The following is a 27,951-nucleotide window of genomic DNA, read 5'->3' on the forward strand; positions in this document are numbered from 1 at the left end:
GCCCGAGCGCCCCGGGGGCTCTGGTGAAGCTGGTGTAGAGCAGAGCCAGCCCCAGCCCCAGCCCCGAGGAAGCTGCCAGCGGGAGCCTTCAGCTGCCGGGCCGGGCGGGGGAGGACATCCAAGCGATCAGCTGGGCTGTAGCACAGCTCTTGGTTTCGATGGGGCCCGCTGGGAGGGTTTGGAGCGGTGTGCGAGGAGGTGGAAGCTAGTTTGGCCCTAGGAGGGTTCAGGAGTGCAGACTTTGCCCTAGGGAGGGGTGGGCTGGGCTGCCAGCACCACCTTCACCACACACACTGGGCACAGGCTAGTTGTGAAGTAGGGAGGAAACTTTAGCTCACCCATCCCAGAGTTCACAGCTGGTGATACTATTGCCCTTGCAGCTGGGAACCACTAGAAGACAAACCAGGCCTAGCGGGTAGACATGGGGGCTGTGTAGGCTGGACACAGGATTAGTTAACTGTCTTATTCTGAGACTAGCAACAGCAGTAGGAAACCACATACTGCAAAATGTGCTGTTGGAGACCACTTACTTACTTCCCCCACAGGTAGACCAGTGGATCTTTGTGTGTGTAGGTTGTAGCTGTGTTGGTCTACGGACATGGGCAGGCGAGGTTCTTTGGGTATATCTGATATCTTTTATTTTATCCTAGGTATAAGAGTAATGTTTGTGCTGATAGGAAGCACCTTACCTCCATTTTCCCAGAGAAGTATTACATGGCCTAGAACTCTGTAAAAAAAAACAAAAAACAAAAAAACTATTCTATTTTCCTTCTTTTCATGGGCCCGTCCAGTGATTTATTTATTTTTTTCCCGTAAAGTGGACATGTTTTCAATCCTTTTATGTAAAGTAACCTGATCTTGTTTTTTTTTCTTACCACAGAATATTATATATTCATACAACAGTAAGAAAGTGATAAAATTAAACAAGTCTCCATCCAGTATTCTTTGGACTGATAATGCATATATGCTGCTATAAGCTTCAGATTACTGTAGGTATTTAATAATAGTAGGATGTTTGTAATCATCACTCAAAGAGAAGCTGACTGGGGCCTTGATTCTGTAAGTTAATGTGCTCCACAGTGATACAAGAAGCTGCTCACATGGTTCAGACTGAAGTGTCAGTGTGTAATGGAGAAGTTGTAGCATCAGTGCATATTGCAGAAGTTGATATTGCTTGGTCTTTCCAGGGGTACTCCCCTGGCTTTGAAGACTGGCAGTTTCTCTGATAAATGCTGCATTTATGTGATATTTTATTTAAATATGGCATTTTGGTTCTGAGAGGGAAATCACTTGGCTATGCAAAGAGGCCTTGGAAGGTAAAATAATTTTGCGTCCACATATGTGGGCTGGTACTTTATGGATGCAGACATCCCCTGATTACTAGGGGATAATTTAACCTGGAGATTTTACTTAGTGGTGAGAAGTGGGCATCTGACCAGCTGGCTGCTTTCATTGTGTGCTGCCTTAAAGTGCTTGGCCCTTAGGCAGTGAGGGCTAGTTTTCACTGAGCAAGTGTTTAGTCAATCCCATGATGGGTAAGGTAACAGGCAGTGGCACACTGGTTTAGTTTACACTGATCTATAGTTGGTCCTCACTTTCTGCAGAGTAACTTTACTCCAGAGTGGAATGACTTACACTGATATAAGACTATTTTGATGTCTGTGCAACTGTTATGCAAAGTAAAGCCAGCTTATTCTAGTCTTCTGCCAGGACTGTCTCTTAGGTTTGCAGAAGCACCGTCCAGTGAAGTGGTTTTCATACTGTTGTGTGGAACCCTGGGGTTCTGCAGTAGACCATCAGGAGGTCCATGATGAGACTGGGGGTAATGGTGAAGCAGTCTGGAAGGCAGTGTGCTGCCATTGTGGGGCTGGGTGGCTTGGCGCCTAGTCCATGTCAGTATTTAGCATGGGGGTAGGGGGTTCCATGGCAGAAGTGATATGAAAGGGTTCTGTGACTTTAAGCAGTTGGAAAGTCACTGCTGTAGTGACATTAGTGTTTGCCTAAATGCCCTCCTTATGGGGACTGATTTAAAGCTTATTCTACACTGGAATACTAAAGTGCCACAGCATGTGTGAGAGAGATACCTATAGGTGAGAGATGTAGACCAGCCACTTGGAGTTTGGTTTATACCTTTAATGCTGACTCTTAGTGTTGCAACCTCAGATGTTGACAGACAGTGTTTTGAGCCTCAAAGAAGAAACGGAGGCTAGAATCATAGAAAATTAGGTTTGGAAGGAACCTCAGAAGGTCATCTAGTCCAGTGTTTCTCAACCCATGTATCATGACCCAAACGTGGGTCACAAGAAGATTTTAAAGAGTTATCTGGAGGTCTGAGGGAAATGCTGCAAGGCTGCATGGAGCAGGGCAGCATAAAGCAGCAGGAGAAGGGAGGTAGGGGTCTGGATGCAGCAGCTGGAAGGGAAGAGGGGGGAAAGAGACTGTGGGTGAGAGACTGGGAGGCTGTGGCTCACAGCAAGCTGATAGTTATGCTAATAGATCCCAGTGTGAAAAAAATCTGAGAACCACTGATCTAGTCCAACCTCCTGCTCAAAGCAGGACCATCCCCAACTAGATCATCCCAGCCAAAGCTTTGTCTAGCTGGGCCTTAAACTTCCAAGGATGGAGCTTCTAGCACCTTTCTAGGTAACCTGTTCCAGTGTTTTACTACCCTTCTCATGAGAGAATTTTTCCTAATATCCAACCTAAACTTCCGTTGCTGCAACTTGAGACTGTTGCACCTTGTCCTGTCATCTGCCACCACTGAGAACAGTCTAGCTCCATCTTTTGAACCCCCCTTCAGGTAGTCGAAGGCTGCTATTAAATCCCCTCTGTCTTGTCTTATGTAGACTAAATAAGCCCAGTTCCCTCAGCCTGTCCTTAGAAGTCATGCCCCCTTGCCGTTTTTGTTGCCCTCCGCTGGACCCTCTCCAACTTGTCCACATCCTTTCTGTAGTGGGGCCCCCAAAACTGAACACAGCACTCCAGATGTGGCCTCACTAGTGCTGAATAGAGGGGAATAATTACTTCCCTTGACCTCCTGGCAGCACACCTACCAATGCAACCCAGTATGCCATTACCCTTCTTGGCAACAAGGGCACACTCCTGGCTCATTCAGCTTACTGTCCACTGTAACCCTCAAGTCCTTTTCTGCAGAGCTGCTGCCCTGCCAGTCGACCCCTAGCCTGTACTGGTACTTGGGATTCTTCCCTCCTAAGTGCAGGACTTTGCACTTGTCCTTGTTAAATCTCATGAGATTCCTTTTGGCCCAATCCTCCAATTTGTCTAAGTCACTCTGAATCCTGGCCCTACCCTCCAGCGTTTCTGCTATTCCTCCCAGCTTGGTGTCATCTGCAGACTTGCTGAGGGGGTACACTCCATGCCATCTTCCAGGTCACTGATGAAGATGTAGCACAAAACCACCCCCAGGACTGTCCTCTGTGACACTCCACTTGATACCGGCTGTCAGCTAGACATTAAGTTATCTTCTGGGAACATATTTTTGGGAGTTGCCTCAGTACAGGCAACCCCTGCTTAATGCTCTTAATTGGTTCTGGAAAACCGAGCGTTAAGGGAAACTGCGCTAAGCAAAACGCATTTCCCCATAGGGTTTAATGTAAATAAAAGTAATTGGCTACTTCTGGTTCTTGCTGGAGCTTCTCACCATCGCTGCTGCCTCTCTCCACCCCTCTGCCTGCCTGTCTGCTGGCCACTCCGGCCCCACGTGCCAGCCCAGGCCCTGTGCTCCTGCTGGCTTCAGCTCTATGGGGCCCCACACTCATGCTTCTCCCTGCTGCCGCTTCTCCCCACCCTGCCACCTACCAGCTACGCTAGCACCATGTGCTAGCCCAGGCCTGTGCTCCTGCTGCCCTGGCCCTGCGGCACCAGTGCGGGCCCCGAGTTCATGCCTGCCCGCCCACTCGCTGTCATTCACCGCTTCTTGCTACTGTTGCTGTTTGGCTGAGCGCTATAATGAAACTGACTCAGCACCGAGTAAAACAAGGTATGAATTTTAAATGAGTGCTATTGCGCTAATTGGAACCGCGGTAAGCGGGGACTGCCTGTACGTTCTTGGTTCCCATCGGTTTCTGTGTTCCCGTCTACCTCCACTTGCTAAAAAACAAATTCGTGTTTAGTTTATTTTAAAAATCAATATTGGAATACTTTTGTTTTCTTAGCTTTGTGATTTAGTTTGTAAGCTAATGATAGAAAGTATTTACCAAGTGATTTCCCCCAAGTTCTAGTTTGATATTTTTTCTCAATATGCAAGAAGCTAAAACATGACAAAACATTACAATACTTTCAGAATGACTGTTTCGGTGACTGTAGTCCTTACAAAACCCTCCCCTGATAAAGATTTTGTGAACTTGGTGCTAGTAGTGGGCATGAATGCACAATGGGACGTGCACAGAGGGTACTCTAACAGCAGTGACCTTTAATCTCATTTTTCTTTAAAAAATTAGTTAAGTTTGTTTTTTAAACATGCCTTTAGGACTTCTACTTTTTTCCTGTGTTAATGTTTCACTTGACATGCTTTCGGACATTGTCAAATGTTTGAGTTGATAATGATTAAGCTCTTCCTACAACCATTGTTTTTCCAAAATTAATTCTTAAAAAATATTTGGAACCAAGTCTGTGTCCTATTGATTTCAATGGAACCATGATTTGGTCTTTGATTTTGTGCATTCTCAGAACTTTGAGTAATTTAGATTCCTGTTTTTAATTCAGTAAACAAAACTGAATTGAGAACTTTGCTTTACGGGTGGGGAACAATCCAATTACTTGCCTTTATGCTGAATGAATCATACACATGGTATATTTCATTGCAAAAACAGGATGTGTATTTGTTTTGAGAGGATCTTTTGAAAAGTCCTGTATGTACAAGGATAAAAGACCAAGTAATTTTGAGAATATATTTAAAAATGCCTTTCCAACATATTTGGAAAGACTAGTAAGTTTTAGAAGTCTGGGAGCAACAATAATTGCTTCAGCAGAATCAGTCAAATAGTGTTTTGGAAATGATGGAAAGTCGCATTATGGAGGAAGAACTGAAGTGGCATTATGAAGTGGTTTGTATGTTTTTGTTTTTATGGTCCTTCCTTGTAACTTGAAGAAAAACAAAGCAAACCTAGGGACATCTTCATGTTTTCAGAATCTTTACTTCACCCTGGCAAGTAATATAGAGTTTATTCCTCAGAAAATCAGAAGCAGATTTAAATATGCTTTATTAGGGATGAGATTTAAAATGGTAATCCTGAAAATTATTATAAAGTTTTATGTCCTTGCACACTGGAAAAAATATAAAATTAGAACTTGGGAAATAATTTGAAAAATAGTTTCTACCAAGCTCACAAACAAACAGGTTTCAAGCAAAGAAAACAAATATTCCAATAGCAATTTAAAAATATTTTTTGTTTTGTCATAAGCGGAAACGTGGAATAAATATTAGTTGGATAATACATTTGTTGTTGAATTTGATACTTTATATTGGTCCTCCTTCAGTCCTTTGAGCAAAAACTTTCCAGGTGAATTAACCTTGCAAACATTAGACTTTAGTGTAAAGCAGTATATCTTGAATGGTTTTCCTTATTTTTTCCCCCATGTCCATGTGCTCATTCTGATCCCTGAATGAAGGTGAATCTATGGCTCCTGGCTTGTATTTGACTAATTCAATCCATTCAGTGCCTTTCACACTCTGAAGAAAATTATGGAAACTTGGTGGGTCAAATTTGTATATTGTTTCTAAGATCAGCGTTGTATTCAGTGTAGGAGAGTTCAGCATAATTACTCATATTGGGTATGTGGCTTTGGGTACTCACTTATTTACTAAGGCAAATAACTGCCATGTTAGCCCTTGTTCAGTTGTTACTTTTATTATGTTTGTCCAATGTAATTAATAATATAAGTTACAGAAAATGTCACAGGTATGATGATTTAGTCAGTAATGTGGTTTAAAAAAAAGTCATGGTATAAATAAATCTCCTGGTATAAATTGGAAAGAGAAACTGGTGACTCTCCACTTCTGTGTGCTAACTTCTGTGTGCTAAGTGTGGTTGGCAATTAATAAGTGCTACATATAGGTTTTCTGAGGCTGTAATGAATAAGGTAACTTCTGAACTCAGAACTGTACTGTTAAAAAAGCACATGATTCAATATATTATGTTTTTATTTCTTCCTATTTTTTCCCTCTTGCAGTTGTTAGCTGTTTAAATCAAAAGTGAAAAATGTGAGGGTAAATCAAATGCAGACAATGAGTATATTAGGATGAAATTGGGTTTGGTAAGCTGGCCAGTTGACTAGTTGAATAATAGACAGTCAGTTGGTATCATTTGACTGACTGCAGTCCAAAACTGTCAAATATTCTATTAAGGCAAGAATACTGTTGTGTAGGTGGTGGCCTACCTTTTTTTATTGCATCATAGTGTCATATGTTGGTAAGGGCAGGCGTAAGGCCTCCTTTCCTTTTAGATTCTGCAGAGGTTTGTGATGTACTGACATCTCTGTAATCTGTCTCTGGGCTGCAGGGTCTAGAGAGAGATTGTGTCTGGCACATGAGTTTGATTAAAGTTGTACGGCCATAGCACTTAAGGGGCAGGTCTGAATTATCAAGGGAAGTCTGAGGAGAACCAGAGTCCAGGAGATCTGGCTGTAATTCAGGGAGACCCTTGTAAGAGCTGAGGAGCAAGCTATCCCAATGCAGCAGAAGAATGGAAAGTGCAACAGGAGGCTAGCCTGGCTAGACAACAGTCTAATGACTTGAAACTCAAAAGGAATCCTATAAGAAATGGAAACTTAGTTATAGTACTAAGGAAAAGTATGAGCATGGCACGGGGTCATGCAGGGAGAAAAAGGCATAATTTGTTGATGCAGCGGACAAGGCACATAAAAAAACAATAAAAAGGATTGTACAAATATGTCAAAAGTAAGAGGAAGACCAGAGAAACCTAAGTCCTTTAGGGAATGTAGAAGGCAATCTAGTTACAGGTAAATGCAGAAAAGGCTGAAATACAGTACTTATGCAAATATAAGATGACTCCCAATAATTAAGTTTTGTATATGGAAAACTTGTAAATTTGTTATAATTTTCCAGGTATAGGATCTAATTATTGGAGGATTGGCTTGAATTTGTCCCCCTCCCTCTGCTACATCAGGGAAAATTAAATTTGGTGTGGGGTGAAAGCTGCCTTTTCCCTCTGCTCTGTCTCCCCCCCCCCCCCCCGATTTCTTCCTCCTGCATCCCTTTCTCACCCCTACCCCTTACTGTCAGACCCTACTCCCCTTGATCACATGGAAGTGAGGGGCAAAGTTGAAAGCACTGACTTTGAAATAAACATGGCTGTAGAGGGTACTTGGAGATTTGGTTCATCCAGAATTGACTCACTTTTTTTAAACTGTTGGAGGTTTTAGCACAGGTACTATATAAGTACACCTTTTAAGCAGCACTTTTGTACCTTCTTATAGATAATACAAACTAATATTTTTACAAAAAAAAGGGTCTCTGTCTCTGTCTCCCCAAGTATCACTCCACAAAGAAAACCTTAACCCAGGCAATTATTTCAGGCGGAGGGCCACTTAGTGAGTTCCGGCACGCCATTGAGGGCTGCATGACAGGCAGCCAGGGGCAGATAACTATTAATTTTCTAAATTATTTTAGGGGCCTCACGGGCCGGGTAGAATGGCCTGGTGGGCCGCATTTTGCCCACCCCTGCCATAACCCATTACAAAACCTGCCCTCTCATGCCCATATGAAGGCTGGCCACCTGAATCCCTTACAATATTTGCATCATGTGCTACACGCAAGCAACTTTTAGTCTTTTTAGACCAGGCAACTGTTTCCTTTTACTCCCATCCCGCTTGTGGGTAAACTATTCATTATTATTAATCTAAAGCCAGAAGGATCATGATTTACCATATAGTTTATTGGACCGGGCCCCTGCAGAATCAACGGTATTTAAAGCCATGGTGACCCCATAGCCAACGCTGCTCAGTATGTGTATGTTCCACATACTCCCCACAAAGGAGCCATGTGCTAATTAGCTCCCCTCACTCGTGACTGGAACTAGGCGTTCTTGTCACGAGTCCTGAGATCCTCAAAATGTATATGTAGGGCAACCCGGTCCAGCTTCCCCTCGTAGAAGGCAGGGCCACACTTATCATTGCTGCTCCTCTCTCAGCCTGGCACCTGAGGGATTCTGGGTGAACTGTTTGGGGCTCTGTTTGGTGATGTTTGCCTGACATTTAAAGCTGGTGAAGCAACAGGAATCATTAGAAATGGGCAAGAAAGGCACAGCTCAGCTGTGGTAGTGAAGAGGAAGTCAAAATGTTTTTATTGTAGTGCCTCACCATGACTAAGAAGAGTTGATATTGAGGGGATTTGAGCACAGTGGGTCCTACCTTGTATTTTAACCAGGTGTGCTGCTCTAATGGTATGTTCTCCAGGTTTATATTGAGCAGATTCTTTTTGGTGTTAAGGAGTAGAACCGAAGCGTGCTCCATCTACTCCATGCTGCATTGTGGTATTGCAGTGCTTCCAGGATCGGTGCAAAAAAAAAAAAAAAAAAAAAAGGTAAATTCCCATCAGCATGGGCTGTCCTGATCTGTCCTTGTGCTAGGTTTCCATCAGCATTTTTGGTGGTAGGTGAGGGTGTCAGAGCTTGTTCTGGTCTATCTGAGTACTGATCTGGTACTACAGTACCTCCAGGCCCAGTGCTTATTTCCTCCTGGGGGGAGCAACTGCCTGCTTTTAAGGGCCACACATGCACAAAAAAATCCCATCAGTGTATTTGCCCAATATGGGCCATGTGTTTTATAGTCATGATTAGTGTTGGCTGCATTTAATCACTTTCATAGTAGGTTTCCATTCCTAAGCACATACTGCTTTTGCAAGCAGTTTAATCATAGACAACGTGTTTAATGAGGTTTCATAGATGTTAGGATTTTAAGGAACCTCAATAGGTCATTGAGTCCGACCACCTGCATACACAGGAAAGAATGCTGGGTTCAGATGACCCCAGCCAGATGCCCATCCAACCTCCTCTTGAAGACCCCCAGGGTAGGAGAGAGTACCACTTCCCTTGGGAGCCCATTCCACACCTTGGCCACTCTAACTGTGAAGAAGTTCCTCCTAATGTCCAGTTTAAATCTGCTCTCTGCTAGCTTATGGCCACTATTTCTTGTGACCCCCAGGGGTGCCTTGGTGAGTAGAGCATCACCAATTCCCTTCTGAACCCCCATCATAAATTTATAGGCAGCCACAAGGTCGCCTCTCAGCCTTCTCTTGTGGAGGCTGAAGAGGTCCAGGTGCCCTAATCTCTCCTCGTAGGGCTTGGCCTGCAAGCCCTTAACCATATGAGTGACCCTTCTCTGGACCCTCTCCAGGTTATCCACATCCCTCTTGAAGTGTGGTGCCCAAAACTGTGTGCAGTATTCCAACTGCGGTCTGACCAGAGCCCAATAGAGGGGAAGTATCACCTCCTTGGTTCTGTTTGTCATGCATCTGCTGATGCATGACAAAGTGCAGTTAGCTTTTCTGATGACTTTGTCACACTGACTCATGTTCATCTTGGAGTCCGCTAGGACTCCAAGATCCCTTTCTGCTTCTGTGCTACAGAGCAGGTCATTTCCTAGGCACTAGTTGTGCTGGACATTTTTCCTCCCTAGGTGCAGCACTTTGCATTTCTCCTTGTTAAATTGCATTCTGTTGTTTTCTGCCCATTTGTCCAACCTGTCCAGGTCTGCCTGTAGTTGTTCCCTGCCCTCCGGTGCGTCCACTTCTTCCCACAGTTTTGTATCATCCGCAATCTCGGACAGAGTACGCTTCACTCCCTTGTCCAAGTCACTGATGAAGACATTGAAGAGTATCGGTTCAAGGACCGAGCCCTGCGGGACCCCACTGCCTATGTCCTTCCAGGTTGATACCGACCCATCCACTACCACTCTCTGGGTATGACCCTCTTGCCACCTGCCGGACTGTGTAATCATCCAAGTCACAGCCTCTTAACTTGTTCACCAATATGGGGTGGGATACCGTATCAAAGGCCTTCCTGAATCCTAAGTAAACGATATCAACCCCTACTCCTGTGTCGGTGTTTTGTAACCTGGTCATAAAAGAGATTAGACTAGTCAGGCATGATCTACCTGCTATGAACCTGTGCTGGTTTCCCCTCAGCATAATTTTTCCTGCTGGGCTCTTTCATATATGAGCCTTAATAATCTTTCCTTGTATATGAATGTAAGATGAGGAGCTTCCCCTAAGCATTTGGGGTGGGGAGGAAAACTGCATCTTGTATTCAATTAAGTGTGGTATTTAATGTCCTTTTTTACTTTTATCCTTCATAAATAGGGGCAGCTACCAGATGACCAGTGCAATTGACAGCAAAGATATGGAAGAAGACAAACAGCGTAGAGTAGTAGAAGAACAGGTTAGGGCAGGGGTAGACGATGTTTTTTGGCTGGAGTGCCGAAAACCCTCACAATGCCTACCTTGGAAGGTGCTGGAGTGCCAGCGTGCCAGAAAAACAAAATGAGGGCAGGGGATGCATGCATGTTGCCCTACTTGTGCCCCTGTCTCCCCAGACCTGTTTATGACCCTTGCCCCCCACCCAAAGCCCCTGCCTCCCAGCCAGGGCTCTGTAGCTGTCAGCAGCTACCCAGAACCTGGGCCAGCTGCAAACATCTGCTGCCTCTCTGCCTTAGCCCTGACCCCAACTGCATCCCACACCTGGCCCTGGGCTCTGAGGAGGCAGCACATACCAGCAGTGTTCCCCGCTGTGGTGCCCTTGATGCTTTTGCACAGCAGCATTGGAACCTGGTGCAGCAGTGCACAGTGGTGGGTGCAGAAAGCTGCTTGCTGCCCTGCCATACTTCCCCTCTGTGCACAGGAGCAGTGTGAGCAGAAGCACAGGTTGTGCCTCTTGCTGCTGCCCCCGCCTGCAGGGAAAGTGTGGCAGGGCAGCAGGGAGCTTGGAGCAGGCAGCTTTCTGCACCCCCTGCTGTGTCCTGCTGCACTGGGTTCTAATGCTGCTTTGCAGAAGTGGCGAGGGCAGCACAGCGGGGAGCACTGCCAGTATGTTGCTTCCTTGGGGCTGGGGCCATGACAGAGAGGCGGCAGATGTTTGCAGCTGGCCCAGGTTCTGGGTAGCTGCTGATGGCCACGGAGCCCGGGCTGTTTGCAGCAGGGCTTCCATGGGAGCAGCCCAGGCTCCATGGCTATCAGCAGCTACCCAGAGCTGGGACCAGCTGCAGCCAGGAAGCTACAAATGGTTGCTGCCCTCCCAGCCCTGGGCTCTGGGAAGGCAGCAGGTGCCAGCATGTGCCAGTTGGGGCCGGGGAGGCATCTCAGCTGCCTGCTAGGAGCAGCTGTCCCAGGGGTGGGTAGTTTATTTCAGGTGGAGGGCTGCTTACCCAGTTTTTCCAAGCTGTCGAGGGTCACACGGGTAGCCCTGCCCCTTGACAGGTGCCCTGCCCCCTGGTCACCATCTTTGGACCAATGTCTTGGGGCCAGTGCCGGTGGGGCCCAGAGCGGGGTGCAGGCTGGCAGGGGTCTGTGAAGCCGGGTTGGGCTGCATTAGTAGTGAGAGTGGGGAACTGGCCTGGCTCCATAGAGCCCCTGCTGCCTGGGACCCCTGTACTCCTGCCACCCTGCTCTGGGCCTTGCCGGTGCTGGCCCTGGGACACTGGTGTGGGCCTCATGCACCCATTCACTCCCAGTGCCCCTCTAGCCCTGTGGTACAGGCCAGGGGGCAGCATACAGCCCCAACCCCCAGCTCCATGGTAGAGAAGGAGCTGGTGCTCAGTGCGTGTAAAAGCAGCCCCTCCCCCACCCCGTGGCCTGTGCTGCCTGGTGCAGCCACTTGCAGCCCATGTGGGGCTGTCCTGAGCAGGCACAGGTAGCCTCACGCGGGCTGCAAGCAGCTGCAGTGTGGGGTGCCGGGCACAGGGTAGGGGAGGGGCCGCTTTTCCTGGATTCAGCATCAGCTTGTAACCTGCTGCCAGCCTGGGCCCGTGCTGGTTCTGGGCTTGCCCGTTCTGGTTGAACTGTGGCAGCAGCAGCTGTGGCCCCCCCACTTGCCACCACCACCTCTGGGCTGCCCAGTGAGTAAGCTCCAGGTGGGCAGCAGCAGCAAACACTGCCCACTATGTGGTGGTGGCAGCTCTGGCTTTGGTACAGGGCACACTGTGGGGACTGAAGATACAGCTGCATACTCTGGGTCAGAGATGAAACTTGATTTTGCTGCATGTTCTGGGTCAGAGCCACTGCAGCTTCCTTATGCCCCAGGCCAGATTCCTTTCCTGTGGTTTGGATCTGGCCTGGGGCACAACATGAGTTTGATGCCATTGTGCTATGGCAGGGGTCAGCATCCCCCAGCATGCATGCCGAGCATCTGCTGCCAGCCATGGCAGGCTGCTCCCAGCAGGCAGCTGAGAGGCTGCAAGCCCTGCTGCAAGCAGATCAGGCTCTGTGGGCTGGCTGCAGCTGGGAGGCTGCAAACAGCTGCTCCAGGTTCCGGTCTGTCGGCACTCAGAACCCACAAGGTAGACACTGTTTTTTTTCAGCGCTCCAGCCAAAAAAACGTCGCCTATCCCTGCACTACAGAATGAAACGGCAACTTCGTTGTAGTGCTGCATTTAGTAGCATTACAGATAGTGTGACGGGGGTCTCTTGGCTCCCCAGGAACCCCTGTGAGCCCCTCTGCCTTCAGCTTTCTGGTTCCAGCAGTCAAGATGAGGAGCAGAGCTTCAGCTCTGGGGTGGTAGGTTGTTGATGAGGGTGCTGGGTTTGCTGCAGGCTGCCATTGTGCTCCCTAATCACCCTTCCCTCAATGGGAGGTGGCAAGTTGTCAGCAAGCTACAGCCCCTGGTGGTGGCAGGGAAGCAGAACTTCAGGGCCTCCTATTGTGCCTCCTGGCTGGGAGCGTGCTGCTCCCTGCTATTGTTGCAGTTACAAGTTAGCTGACTAGACTTTGAGGCTTGACATCTACCTGATACAGGCCAGAATGAATTCCTGCATCTTTCTGATTTTCATCTGAGATCATGTGAAACTTTAGAATGCGTACTCTTCTAGCTCGTATATCAGCCATAAACGGTGCAGGTTTGCTTTCTGATCTAGAATAAGGTGCTGCATGTCCACATATAGTAACTAATCAATTCCCACATAAGTTTGAGCGGTGCTACAGTATGTTTGTAGCCTTGCAGGCCATACCAGTGACAGTATCCTGTAGGAATACCAGGTTTTCAGTGTCTCCTCCAAGCCCTTTAACTGCGGTAGAGCAGCAGACTTTCCCTCACTGCTTTTTCTTTTCTTACAACGTCATATTTGCTCATGAGTGGAGGGGAACTGAGTGTTCTAGTAGATTGATATTATTTCTGAAGCATAATTAAAATTATAGTGTAGTGCTGTATTGGGGAGGGTGTCTATTTTTGGGAGAATTAGTAGAAGTTATATACTAATAGATTTTTTTTTTTTTTTTTTTTTTAATGTGGTTTTGGCAAATTTGGATCACATATAGCACACCTAACTGGTTTGGTATGCAGTGTTTTGTTTAATGTTATGGGTGTGTTTAAGAAATTATCACTTCATGATGTCTTGAAGGGAACATTTGTTGTCAGTCACTTTGGATTTTGATTAACATTCACTCTTGCACCAAAAAGTTGTTTCTACTTCTTGAATACAACTTGCATGTTGTTGGACTCTAGACATTCACTTCTTTTTTTTCGGGGTATTGGGTTTTTAAGACGACGTATGGTATTGGGATCATGATTTAATACCAAACTTTCCCATATATACCATGTACCTTTTCCACCCAGAATTGGCCTCCTCAAATTAGGGTGCTTGTTTTAAGTAGTGAATCTGTTTTTGTTGCTGGAAAAGAAGAATGTTTGGAGACGCTGTGAATGCCACGTAGCTGCTAAGATGCCCATTGCTTGAGTTTGGTTAAGCAAGCTGAAGGGGTGTCATCCTGTATTTTTAACCCTCTCGCAGCTGTAGCTACTGTATTTACTTAAATTTAAGACAACCCTTCAACTGTTAGATACTAGATATGGAAAATTTATACATTTGTTGTAACTTTTCATGTTTAGAATCTAGGTATTGATGTGTCCTTCTAAATTTATCCCCCCCCCCCGGCCACAGGGAAAATAGTGGCAGGGAAAGCAGTAGCTGGGGGGCAGGAAGCCTGCCCCATGCTGCTTGTTGCCCCTGCTACCCCCATGCTTTCCCCTTCCTGCCCTTTGGTGCTCCTCCCCAATTCCCCAGCCTCTTACCTTTGCAGCCGCTCTGGCTCTGCTTGGGGCAAGGAGCATGAGGATAGGCCAGGCAGTAGTGGTAGCTCCAGCTTGTAGCCCTGGGTCTGGGTCAGAGTTGGAGCCAGAGCTGCAGCAGCTCCCCAGCCCACTCCCTGTGCACTCCTTCTTTGTGCTTCCTCTGCACTCCACATCTGTTTCGTTGTATTCTCCCTCCCTTGCTCCACATATCCTTTCCCCTTGCCTCCTTTCCTCACTTCTCTCTGCACTGTGTGCCCCCTTCCCTTCCCTTCCCTTCTCCACTCCACACATCTCCCTTATCTGCTGCATGAGCCACTCTGGCCCTGCCTATATCCACAGGAGCTGCTTTCCTGGCCTGTTCTCAGATCTAGGGTGATGGTTTTTACCCCCATTCAGCATGGGGGTGGGGGGAACCCTCATCTTAGATTTGAGTAAATTTCATATTGGCTGAGCATTGTAGCTTGTGCCTGAAGCAGCAAATGAGCTCCTGGAAGCATCTTGATGAGGCATGTAATACGGGAACTACGTTTTAGAGGAACTTGTATGAAGAACTACTTACAGTAAAGAACGAACAGCCTTGCTACAGCCCTTGCAAGGGCCTGGAAGTCCCTTGCAGCACGAAGTTCCTTCTGCTTTATCTAAACTGTCTCCTCGGATGCCACACTTTATGGGCACTCTTATTTCCAGGAGGACTTGCTCTGTCTCACAGTTTGGAGGAATTTCTTTTTCTATATTCTGCTTTTCAAAAACCAGGTGTGAGTTGTATTTGGGGGGGTGTTGTATGTGATTAAAGTCTATTCCTCTCCAGAAGTGTTCAAAAGTAGAGTTTGGCAGAACTATGTCTAGTAAAGATTTCTTTTTCTTCAAACTTAATTTACTTTGGGCCTTTCTCAAAACATTTTGATAATCTCAAAAGTTGAAGATGAGACTTAATTTTCCAGTTTTCTGTTTTTCTGTTTTTTGTTTTTTTTTTTAACTGTTGCCCATTTCAGTCACGTGGTGTTGCAAAAACACACTTTTTGAAAATATTCCTTTTAAAAAAAGTTTCAATCTCTTATTTATCTTTCTATGAAAAGGTTTTTCAAATGATATGCTGGGTAGTATAAATGCCAATCACTAATTATATGCATTTGGCTATGAGAAATTTGCTATTTCTCTGCATATAATTCTTTAACTTTCTGCCTCTTTTATAGTTTAAGCCAGAGAGCTATGAAAACTGTCAGTATGAGCTTTTTTAATTAATAAAGCAACAATTTCACTCCAAAATACTCGTTCTACTCTTATTTGCTTTGTCTGCTATGGATTTTTGGGAAGATGTGTTCTGTTTTTTCCCTACAAGAGGTGGTAAAAAAGCCTCTGCTCTGTGTGCAAAATAAAACCCAATGTCATCTAAAGAATTTGCTATTTCTTATCATCAATAAGATGAAATTATTTAATATTTTTGCATCATGAACTCTGCTGGGCTGTCCAGTGTTTTCATTCTTGAGCATGATATCATCAGTTAAGAGTTTGAATCTTCTGCGTTTTATTGGCAAAAAGTCCTAATTTATAAAGGAACACCAGCAAAAATGTACTTTACCAGTACAGTGTAACCTCACAAATCCGGATGCTAAAAATCTGGAATTATCAAAAATCCGGCACTCCCACTCTGGGACCAGCTGCTGCTTTTCCTCCCCTGCCCTCCCAGATGCTCAGGGAGAAGCTTGCATGGGCCGTTTGCTGCCATCATTCACCACCCTGCACCAACACTCTGCATTCATCTGTTGCTCTGGGAGCAACCGCTGCTACCCTCCTGCCCCACTGTGACTGGCCTCTGCCATTTTCAGTATTCCAGCAAGTGCTCAGTCCCGAGCGAGCTGGATTTATGAGGTTATACTGTATAGGTTTTTACTTGAGGAATTTGTGTAAGTACTATATTTTCTTGCATGTAGCATCTACCTTTTTCCCAAAAGCTTGCTGCTAGAAATTGAAGTGCATACTATATGTAAGGATATAGCAGTTTTTGCTGTCAGGGAAGAGCAAAAGTGAAGTCTATACAATCTAGAAGGGGGCAGAACAATGAGCAGGTTCAGCTTCCTAGCTGTTGCTACTCAGTAGGCATATCAGCATGATATGATGTTTAGGCTAGGGACAGAACTTGCACATAAACCATTTTAAGTTATCCGGAACTGACTTAAAACCTGTAACAGAACAGAAGCTCAGTGCACATAAACTAGTTTCAAAATGAGCAAAACTGGTTTAAGGGAAACCTGGTTGAATGTAGTATCAGACTTCACTGATTTGGGTCAAGCTGGTTATGGAACTTCTGTCCCAGACCTCTTCCTGATTCAAGTTGTCAGTCCCCCAGTATGCTGGGCTGGCTGATTGTGGGGGTAGGGGTAAGAAACCTGGCTGGGGATGCAGCCTGGTCTGCCTGGTGGGGGCGAAACAGCCCTGGACAGATTCCCCCCCCCCCCCCACTAGAATGGAGGAGGAGGGCAGGGGCATGGGACAGCAGGATTGCGTTGAGGGGAGGGAGGGGGGTTTAAACAAACTCCCTCCATGGCCCATGAGACTCTAGCTTGGGTCTGTTTGGGGGTGGGAGGGGCTGCCACCTTTCTGCCTTCCTCCATCCTGCTTCCTGCTCCAGCAGAGAGCAGGGGGTGTGGCAGGCAGGGTGAGGCTGGGAAGAAGGGTTTAATCTCCCCTGTTTCCCCTCTCCCACCAGTATGGGACCCCAGCTAGGGTCTGCCCCATTTTTGTCCCTGCTTTTGGTGCTTGAGCAGTGGGACGTGGCCAGATGTTGGCCCAGGCAGTGCCTCAGATGAAGTGGGGGAGGGGAATTAAACCCTCCTGCCTCCCCTCTTTCCCCCCCCCCTCCCCCGCTGTAGCCCTCAATGACCTCCAACAGCAGAGGCTTTGGGGGATGGAAAATCCTGCCCTCTGCTAGTCTCCCAGCTCTGGCACAGGGTAACTAAGATGGGGAGCGAGAAGGCACAGGTCGCTCATTCTTAGCCCCAGCAGAGGAGAACTTGTAAGTTGTGAGCATGGGTAGCACTAATCCCTGGAAGGGCTGGAAGCCTTGGCAGGCTCAAGCGAGCAGCTGCTGGGGCCAGGTGCGGAGGGAGGGGTGACCCAGCCAGCAGCCTGTGCCGCCAGCGAGCATGCACTGAAAAAGACTTGAGCACCATCTGGTGCCTGGGGATACTTTGCCAGGACCAGACCAAACCAGTTTCAGGGGCCTGGAGTGGCAGCCTGGAGCAGAGGGGTACCACACTATGGAGCCTAGGGCCGCTGCTGCATGAGAAGCAGGCAGCGCACTTGCTTGCTCCCACCCACACCACATGGAGCCCCCAGCAGGCCTGTGGCTGCACTGGCTCCCTTGTACCACCTGTCCAGCTGCTCTTCCACATGGCCTGGCAGAGTGGCACCAGAGGCCATGCCTTGCTGCAGTGCCTTAGCTAGCACCTTGCCACCTGCAACCAATCCCATGTGCCTTGACCCTCCCCCTGCCTCTCCTCAGCCAATAGTGCCCTGGCTGGTGAGAGGCCAGCCTCTCCCCCTAACCAGCAGTGCCCTAGCCCTGGCTGGAAGGCTGGAGCTCTGTAAGAGGTCCCTAGTGTTCTGGGGGCAGCAAAGGACTTCAGTTTGCGGGCTGGTGCTCATGCTCTGGGGAGTGACTCCATGTGTAAGAAGTGCATTATATGGCAAGGGAAGCCATGGCCAAGTGGAATAGTCAGGGCTCTCTGGCCATGTGGACAGGGCATGGGGAAACGTGCAGCAGCGGCTTTGCCCCATCTTGTCCATACCCATAGGGCAGCACCTCTGGCTAGTGAGTTGGCCCATTTAAAAGTTCTGTGGGGTTAGGCGAGCAGGGGGAAAAGCTGAGCAGACCCCAACTGGGGTCCTGTGCCAGTGGGAGAAGGGAGGCAGCGAGGTTTATTTTCTGCCCCCACTTTGCCTGAGTCTCTGCCTGGATTGCCAGCTGGGCTGACTTCCTGCCCCTGGCGCGATCTAGCAACTTTTCAAACTATTTTGACTAGCCTTGTTTCGTTTCAAGGCTATTTCAGTGGCCTTTGTTTAGTTTTGATTTTGCTGTTTCAACCTCTAAATGAGTTGAAACAGTGTTGAAACAAAACAGCTATCAAAATTTCATACAGCCTTAATAAAAATGGTGTGATGAGGTTATGATGGGTGTCATACTCATCTGGCCCTGTAGACTGGATGAGTGGCTGGGATTGGTCTGTGGCAGGGGTGGGCAGTTACTTGGGCTGGAGGGTCATTTAAGGAGTTTTGGTGAGCTGATGGTGGAGATATAGGAAGAGGTGCTGATCCAGCCTCAGCCCATCACAGATGTTTAATTGCCTGGCTGGGGGTGGGGGGAAGCATGGCCCAGGAAGATGGCAATTTATCCTATCTGGACCTGGGCCTGTCTGCCCCACACTGACCTCTGGGGGTGATGGATATAGTGGTTGGGGTCTCTACAGAGGCTGGCTTGGGATCGCCGTGGCCAGGGTGCGCTTAGCCGTGCAGATGGGATGGGGCTGCAGGTGGCTAGGAGCAGGATAGGTGGGGTGGGGAGCAGGAGTGTAAGGTGGTGACTGCACAGGGCTGTGGCCTGGGGTAGAGCCACAATCTGCTCTCTGTTTTTTCCTGCACCAGGTGCCAGTTCACTGCTCTGTAGCTTCTGTGGAACTGGTGTCTGTTGCAGTTGTGTGGGGAGCGTCTGCCCACCCTGCTCCCAGATGCTGCTCCCTGCCTGCCTGTGGCCCCATCTTGTCCTTCCAGTTGAGCACACTATGTCCAAGTGGGTCCCAGGCCAGTCTCCATGGAGACCTCACTTGCTCCATCTGACATCCCCAGGGGGAATGGGGGTGTGGATGGATGCAGGGTACCTGGGCAGCAGGGCTGGGGTCCAGTGGCAGAGCATGAACCTGCTTGTGGGGGACAGCAGTGGGGGCTTTGGATCTGGCCCATGGAGTGTATTTTGACCACCCCTGATCCATGGGCTGGATGAATGGTGTGGGCCTGGACCCAGTTGTGATTTTGTTTTTTATAACTTTCTTCTGTATATTTTTATGCTCTGTTTTTTCTCAATTTCTCCTTAAATCAATAGTCTTAAGTCAGGAATAGAATTAGAAATGAGCAAAAGTAACTTGTACAGAAGCCTCTTTCCCTATAAAAGTGAAAGAAGAGGGCTTCTAATGCCTGGAGACATTATAGTGGCAAATTTCAGGGTAGACTTTTAGCGAATGGGACAGATGTCTTGTTGACTCTTCTTCCTGGGAGGGAGGGGGAGAGAAAATACAAGCCTAAGCAACTGAAATTTTAGTTGCTGGTGTCGTTTTCCTCCTTTTGTATCTTCTTTCCCTATTGTGTTGCATGTCATTAATGAAGTCAGATGTTCACTCTTTCCAGCTCAGTAGTGCAATGTGTGCATGTTGTGGTTGAAAAGTAGCCAGTTCTATGCAGAAAGATGCCAGTTATAAATATCTTTGTGTTTCTCCCCTATATATTTATAGCATGCCTTTTTGTGGACAGTAATGTTTTTCTATGCTTTTTCATAAGTGAAGTGAGTAAGTTGGTTAAACCCCAGTACTAGTGGAAGTTTCACATGTGGAGGGGGGAGTAGAGTGTGATAGTCTTTAGTTCCTTTCATTATTGATTGAATGTATATGGAAACAAAGCTAGCATGTTAAATTAAAAAAAATTTGAGCAGTTGCACTTATACTGTATGTACATGGGTAACTGTATACATATTCTTAAGAGAAATCTTATCCCCATTGCCTCACCATTAGGCTTGTGATCTATATTAGCTTTTCTGTGGTGCTACATTAATTTCCAAAATTTCACCACAAAGTTGTTCAACTTTTAAGCCTCTAAGTCAGTGGTCTCCAAAGTGGGGTGCACAAGATGAGCCATTGGGGTGCAGGAAGAAAATATTAGAACTTCTATTTAGATGTATATTTATATAAATATACATATATTGGGGGTGCATGCTCAAAAATTTTTTACTGATAGGGGTGTGTGATCAAAAAAGTTTGGAGACCACTGCTTTAGGTGACGCATGCCCCAGGGGCTACCTCATCAATCATGCTGTGCAGATGCTCCCTTGTACCCATCACTACACTGTATGGGTGTACCGTACTCCCCCAGCACAGCCCCCTCTTTTTCTTTTGTTTTTTCTTTTGCTCCCCCTCCCCTGGGAATGGCCCCAGACTCACCTTCTGCTCCCTGTGCAGCTCTACTGTCCTGGCTGCTGGGGCAAGGGCAAGAAGCAGCAGGTGGAGGAAGGAGAGGGAGCCTGGAGATTCTGGCTGCTCGTGCTTGGTGAGATCCCAGGGCCACACTTTCATATGACTTGAGCTGCTAGCTGAACAGTCCTGGACTTCTGGGAAACTGTGAAATAGGTTAGCATTTTTAGCATAGTAACCCATTTTTTGAGATCCAACTTCAATATAGAAAATAGTAATCTTTTTATTGTCCCAACTCCTGAAGTCTGTTTAGTGAATATGGTCTCAGCATATTGTTTCAGCTGTCTTAAGATGGTGTCATCGCTATTGTGAAGAGCTTGAAGGCCACCATAGCAAATAGACATGAGTCATCAATGTGGCATGGTTTGAACTTGTCCACGAGGGCATTTGTTGTCATTGCGAAGGCTGTGTTGATAGAGGTTTGGGGTGCAGTGACCCTGTCCAGTTTGAAAGTGGTTGAGACGTTCCCAATAACAGGGTGGCCAATTAAATCCTAGTTGACTGACTGTGGGATCAGAGATGATGTGGTGGTTGATTAGTGCTTGTCCTGATGGTTCTTCATGCCATTGAGTGAGTAAGGAAAAGTCTAAGGATTTTGAAAGGGTTGACCATATTCGACATCTTGAGAGGAGCAGAATTATTGGTGGGTGGAGTATGTCCCAATGCACCAGCAGCGAAGGACTACCACAGACTCCTGAAATGATTCAGACTCTCTTCATTCCTTTGTCTTCCCCTTGCTTTCTTATCCTCTGTTTTGGACCTGAGATCTTTTTAGCTTTCCAAGGGCTGAAGACCATGGGCACTCAGTATTTTAGAACTCAAGCCAATTTAACTCGCTTGTTTTCCATCTTGTTGATGCAAGGAAAGGCTGCACAGATTTTTAGAGAGAAAATAAACCCACCTTGCAACCGGTTGCATGACTATGCCTGTAGCCTGGAGTGTATTAGATCATCTCTTTCTTCAGGAGAATTTTCTTCTAATTATACAGATTTTTTTTTTTCCTTATTTTGTTTTTTTTAATGTACTTTGCTTCAGTCTTAAGCATTTCCATTTGCAAATCACTTCTAAGGGCTACTGTAGGGAGCATTATAGAAGAGCCTGATGTACTAGGCTTCATGTACTTCCAATTCCACAGTTGCGGAATTTGCCATGGAATCTGTTCCTCTGCAGAACTGTGAACTAGGTTCTTTCATCTTTAAAAGGTGCTTCTAGTCTCTGTGGTGTTTGAAAGATGCTTAAACCATGAACCAAAAGCAACTGATACTGTAGAGCAGGGATAAGAAATCCCTGGCCTGGGCGCCAGAACATGGCACGCCAAGGCATATGGCTTGGCATGCGTGCCTCAGCAAATGGCAGGGAACAGGCTGAGGCTCACTCACTACAACAAGGATCAGGCCTCTCGTGGCTGCCCTGCTGTCTGACTATGGCATGCCGACATCTTCCAAGTTGACGTTGCAAGTGTTTCTGGCACTGCCCAAAAATGTTGCCGACCCCTGCTGTAGCGTTTGAGGAGAGCCTAAGGGTGGAAACAGATGTCACTTTCTATTGTCTTTGTGCCACCATAAACATTTTTATGGTAGCATGAAGGTCAAGCAGACAAATGTCCATACTCTTTGTCATGCTACATATGAGGGCTACGACTGAAGGTAATATAAGTTTCCACCATTATTCAACAGTAGACAACTGCTGATGTTCTCCAGTCAACCTGGACAGGAGCCTTGGGGGCTTGATCCTGTGCACCCCAGGAATTCCCTTGCAGATTTGGGTCCCTCAAACCCCTGGAGCACCTACCTGAATTTTCCCACTTAGAGACATGCCCCAGAGATCCCAGTGGTGTGTCTTTAAGTGAAGAAAGCTGGGCAGGCATTTTGGGGCTTGAGGGATCTGATTTTTACATGGGAATTTCCTGTGTGCGCAGTACTGGGCCCCTTAAGCTCTGGGAAAACATTGTCCTGCTTGTTGATGTTGCAGGGCAATAGGCAACATCCTTTTTTCCCAGGGAAGGGGTCATCTGTGCTGGGACACATCTTGGCACAACTAATCTGCTTAATTTGGTGATGTCTGCTTCTAGTTTGGAAGTATAACTGTAGAGGAATGAATATCTCCGAGTCTTCCTGAGTTTGTAGCAGGAAGACAAGCTATTGAAGGCTTAGAAAATCTTACTTTTCCTGAATGTACAAGTTTGTGAAATACTGAGTTTGGATGCTAGGAGAACGCTTCAGAAATGGCTTAGAAACATAGAAAAATAGGCTCGAAGAGACCTGAAGAAGTTGTTTATAACCTGTGCTCAAGATGGGAGTCATCTCTATTTAAACCATTCCAGACGAGTGTTTTGTCTAATCCGCTGCTAAGCGGTCAAGCATAGATAGAGCATGATGGGGCTTATCTAAAACAAATATAATTCATTTAAGTTTATTGGTTTTCAGTGTTATAACAGACTTCACAGAATAATTATTTGTGTGAACTGGACAATTTTTTGTCAAGTGCCTGGTTTAAATATATAGGCCATTCTTTCTCCTGGCCAAGCAGCTCCACAGGCGAATAGTTTCAGTAGCCTTCATATTCCCTTAAGTAGTTCTGTTCTGTCAGGAATAATTGTTCTCAGTGTAGGATCATTTGGCTTTATCCCTCTTATAGTCAGCCTGTGCCTTCTGCTTCTTTCCTTAATTTACATATAGCAATGCACTGTGCAGTCCTAGCTTGCCCTCCTATCCTTTGTTTAGTCCCCAATATTTAGAACCCTGATATTCTTCTCTACCTTGTGCAGTAATATCACATTTAATTTATACCATCTTGAGTATTTTAGAAAGAGGGATGGATGTACCTATGTGTTCTAGAATTCTTGCTTAAGTATTGTATTTACCCACATTTAAGGCAACCCCCACAGTTAGATTCCAGACATGGAAAATTTTCATAGAATCAGTGGACTGGAAAGGACCTGGAAGTTCAAGTCTGGTCCCCTGCTATAGGCAGGAGGTTACAAACTAGCTCAATGAGGTGCTTATCAATCCTCCTCTCAAACACCTCCAAGGATGGTGACCGCACCACCTCTGCTGGGAGTCTTCCAGGTTCTAGTTGCCCTTATGGAGAAGAAGTTCTTCCTTATGTCCAGTCTAAATCTTCCCTCTATTAGTTTGTGTCCATTGGTCCTTGTCCTCCTAAGGGGAATACCTTGCTGAAGCACTGTTCCTCCAGATCTTGGTGCTCTCCCCTGACATACTTGTAAGTGGCTATCAAGTCCTCTCAGGCTTTCTTACTCAGATTGAACTAGACTAGTTCCTGGAGTCTCTCCTTTATAAGGCCTATCCTCCAGGCCCCAATCATGCCTCCCCACTCCAACCCCACTCCAACCCCTCATATACCTAGGTCTAAGACTAGTGTTGAATGGGGGAAAAAACCTTGTTTTAAATTTGAGTAAATATAGTATGTTTCAGTTTGGATCCACATGCCCATATTAACATCTTTTCTGAGTACAGTGCACTCCATTTAAATGTATAGTTTGGGGACTGAAAAAAGCTGTACCCTTACCTGAGCTTATATAAACCAGGCCTGTCAAACTGGTGGCCCGTGGGCTGTGTCCAGTCCCCGAGGAGTTAATGCTTCCCTTCCCCCTGCACCCCACCAGTCCTGCTGTAGGCACTACTTCCTCCATCTCTCTCTCTCTTGCTGCTACAAGAGTCTCCAGGCTCTTTCTCCCTCCTGCTATATGCTCCCACCCTTGGGAGTAGGGCAGCGTGAACTCGCCCATGATTGGAGGGGCGGGGTGTACCCTGTGTGGCACAGTAGAGATTGCCTGTCTCTTGATGCGCTGCAGGGAGGGAAGGGGGGACTCCTATTATAGGTAGGGCCCATTCACAATGGCATGCAGCTGAGGGGCACATATAGTCTGCATGGTATGTCCAGTCATACACTGGATGGCCCTGATTTTAAAAAAACAAACAAACAAAAAAAACCCAAACCAATTAATCTTGTAAGTATACAGTGCTATGGTATCAGAAACTTCAAAACTGAATAGCTTCTCCATATTTAAAGCTTCTAATAGTTTAAAAGTTGCTGTTGGAAGGTGTTGAAAATGAAGGGACCCTGGTTAGTTTCAGGGTAACTACTTGTATATATTTATTTGCATACCACAGCTCTTCACAGCCCTAAAAATATTAGGGTGCATGTCTTAAACAGGGAGCTGATTCTTCTTCACTGGAATAGAAGTATGGAGACACTGTGCGGCAATGGCTGCAAAATGGCTTCCTCTTCTTTTTGGGCTAGCAAGCAGCAGGGGTACAGTCCCAATTTGGCAGCAACTGTGAAAAGATTAACATTGCAGCTCTTGCCTGAAGAGCCACTGAGCTGGCTGAGGCCGACTGAGCTGCTGCATGCAACTAGCTCTTGGGCATGACGATAGAAAAGCCTCCCCCTTCCCCCCAGTGCATTTTTTTTTTTTTTTTATTCCAGAAGCAAGATTATCTGGGGGCATGTGGTATTTCAGGAAAAACAATACTACAGCACTGTGTAAGAAATGCTTTTCAAATGCACAGTCTGTGGTATTAACAGCTGTGAAACTTGCTAGATCCACTCATTTTCAAGGCTGCCAGTTGGCTGTAATGATTACAATTAGAAGTTTTGGAAAGGAGGAAAAATGGTATCCTTAAAACTGACTAGCTCCTGTCACTTTTGATGGCTAATCATAGCACAGTAGTCTGACAGCTGTTTTTTCCCCATTGCTATTTCTGGTGTAGTTAAAGGAGTAGTTATTTACACGTTTGACCATTACAGTTACAGGTAGTATACAGTTAACCAGTGAACTGCACAGTTAGGTTTCAGAGTAGACAGTGGGGCAAAAAAATGCTATACACTATACACTTAAGGGCTTATACTCTTAACCAGTATGCAGATAACCAGAGTTGGTTACGGTATGCAAGGCGTAGCCAACAAATTGAGACTCATTTATTTCCTGTATGTGTCAGCCTTCCCGACGAAAGGTCCGAGCGCCTTGCAATAAGGCGGAACAACATATAAAAGCAAGTAGAATATTAAAATAAAATATGAAAGAGAAATTCCCTGAACACTTGTGTGTTAATCTGGAATATGTATACATGGAGGACACCTAGTAAAGTGTCAGGGCTGTTGTGCATGTCATGCCTTTGTGATTCTCTGTGAAGGTATAAAAGACAGAGTGACCACAACAATCTGTTAGTCTCCTTGAGAGCCTGGCAAGTGTCCATTCAGGTACTTTCGTGCACTTCAGATTAATTCAAATGTAATCTTATTTTGTCAATCTCTTCATTTCTCTGTTAATTTTCTTCATTTGGATGTTTGGGGGAAGGAGGGGAAAGGAGCTGGGAAACCCTGTGTATGTCCACTGTACAGTGAGATATGTTGCTCTGTGTGACCTGTTGTATGGGTGAACTCTAAACATACTGAGTTTAAGTAGTCTGTTCAGCATGAATTGCTCTTGATAGGCACAGTTGATTCTGTATTGGGGAAGGACATGTCCCTGACAAGTGATTGATCTGCTCTTCTTTTTCTTTCTTTACCTGAAAATAGATGGTAGAAGGCTCAAATTTGTCATCAGGGTCTTCATCAGTCCACAAAAGTTGTTGCCTGGATTTGTGCAGAAGAGATTCATCAAGCTGGAATTAAGGAATCAGTTAACCAGGCAATAGCAGACAAAGCACTCTACTCATGTTCAGTTTTATGGGAGCTAAAAATGCCACCAGTTTTATGATGTCAGACACTAAGAACATTGATGCCAACCCTGGGATGAGGCCCTATGCAGCCTACTTCTTGAAAACCCCAGTGGCAAATGCACTCAGAGTAGGCAAACAAGGAGGATTTGAAGTACTCCTCCAAAATTGCAAAGGAGTATTTGGGAGTGAGGTATATTAACTGAAGAAAGCAGTCCGTAGTAATAGCAGTTCTTGCTTATACATGGAGGCCCACACTGGTACTGGCATTGATGAGCAGGTGAGCTTTATGTACCAAGATACACCTTGGATGAATGACCATCTTCTCTTGCCTTGGCACTAGAACAGATGCAGGGCATAGTGGCCCTGGCACTAAACCAGCATCCAGTGGGATTACCATTCCTGGCAGTGTATTTTTTGCTATTCTGAATCACTTCCTACTTCAGCACAGGGCTAAGATACAGCAGCATAAGGCCATTTTTTATTTCTGCATGGATACCCTTGTTAAGAAGTAATTTGTTTTCAGTTTATGCTCATTGTCTTCACAATTAATTGATTCACTTCAGGTTTTCTGAGTTTCTCAGTGTGGACATGGCTGTTCAGGTCAACTACTTGAAGAGAACCTGCTTGATTTATTTTAACTTTTCCTTCCATGCATTTGAACATCTATTGTCCACATTGTTGTACAGTCTAACTTTCTATAGTCTGATGATAGAAATCAGTATAATGATTAAAATTAATGTAGCCATTTTCTCTCTTAAAACAAAAGAGTTTGGACTAAGGCTGGTAGATCACTAGGTAAATCTTGTGCTGTTAGTTTAAAAATCCATCTTTGTTTTCCCTCACTTATCATGTGACCAAGGATACAAAATTCTGAATGTTCAGATTTCAAAGTAGTGTAGCTCTACAGCTATATTTATGGGTTGTATGAAAGCTGAGAGAAGCTGCTGTGAGTTGGCTTATAAAATATTCTCTGATGTACTAAAATGACTCGTCTATGCCAGGGGTCAGCAACCTTGAAAGAAAACAAATTGTATACTAAAAATCAAACATTGACAATAACGCATTTTAATTTTATTTTAAAAAAATATATTTTGTCCTGACTTTGTATGTGTATATAAATATATAAATAACTGCGTAGTGAGGTCTTGCTCTTGCATATTGTAGGGGACTGTGGAAGGGTGAGGGGTATGGAGTTTGTGGGGGGCTCTGTATGTGGGATATTTATGGATGTGGGTGGGTATGGGGGGTTTGTGGTGGGGATGTCTGCGGTATGTGGAAGGGGAGGGTGTGGGGGTGCATGGGGGTTTGTGGGGGGAAGGTGTTGGTGTGTACAGTATTTCTGGGGTGTGTAATTGTGTGAGGTGGGGAGGGTGTGGTTGTGGGGTTTACTGAGGGAGGGTTTGTGGATATGGTGGGGTATGCATAGGAGCCCCCTGTGCACACCCCCCTGAGCCAGTCAGCACCTGCACCACAACAGCCCAAAGCCCACACACCCTGTGGTGTCTCCCCACCACCACCAGCAGTGCATAGCCCCAGTGTGCCCCATGCCCACTCCAGATTTATCCCAGGCAGAACGGAGCAGTGGGAACTGGTCACAGCCCCAACCCAGCTTGCCCATGGTATGTCCAGCCGCCCCTGGGCATACAGCGGGGCTGGGATGGCTCCACAACCTGGGTGCCTTTCTAGGCAGCTGGGGTGGGGGTGGCTGCTTTGGGCTATCGCCACCCCAGCCCTGCAGCACTAGTAAGGACCTGCTTTGCATGGCCTCAGCCCCA

General features: G+C 46.2%; 1 protein-coding gene across 5 annotated transcripts in view; it reads left to right on the plus strand.

The window, feature by feature from the left end:
- Positions 1–27,951, plus strand: part of RALGPS2 (Ral GEF with PH domain and SH3 binding motif 2) — a 233,884-nt gene that overhangs the window by 407 nt on the left and 205,526 nt on the right. The window lies entirely within an intron of this gene.

Source organism: Crocodylus porosus, unplaced genomic scaffold (genome assembly GCF_001723895.1).
Source record: "Crocodylus porosus isolate Cpor-Errol unplaced genomic scaffold, CroPor_comp1, whole genome shotgun sequence".
Taxonomy (NCBI): Eukaryota; Metazoa; Chordata; order Crocodylia; family Crocodylidae; genus Crocodylus; species Crocodylus porosus.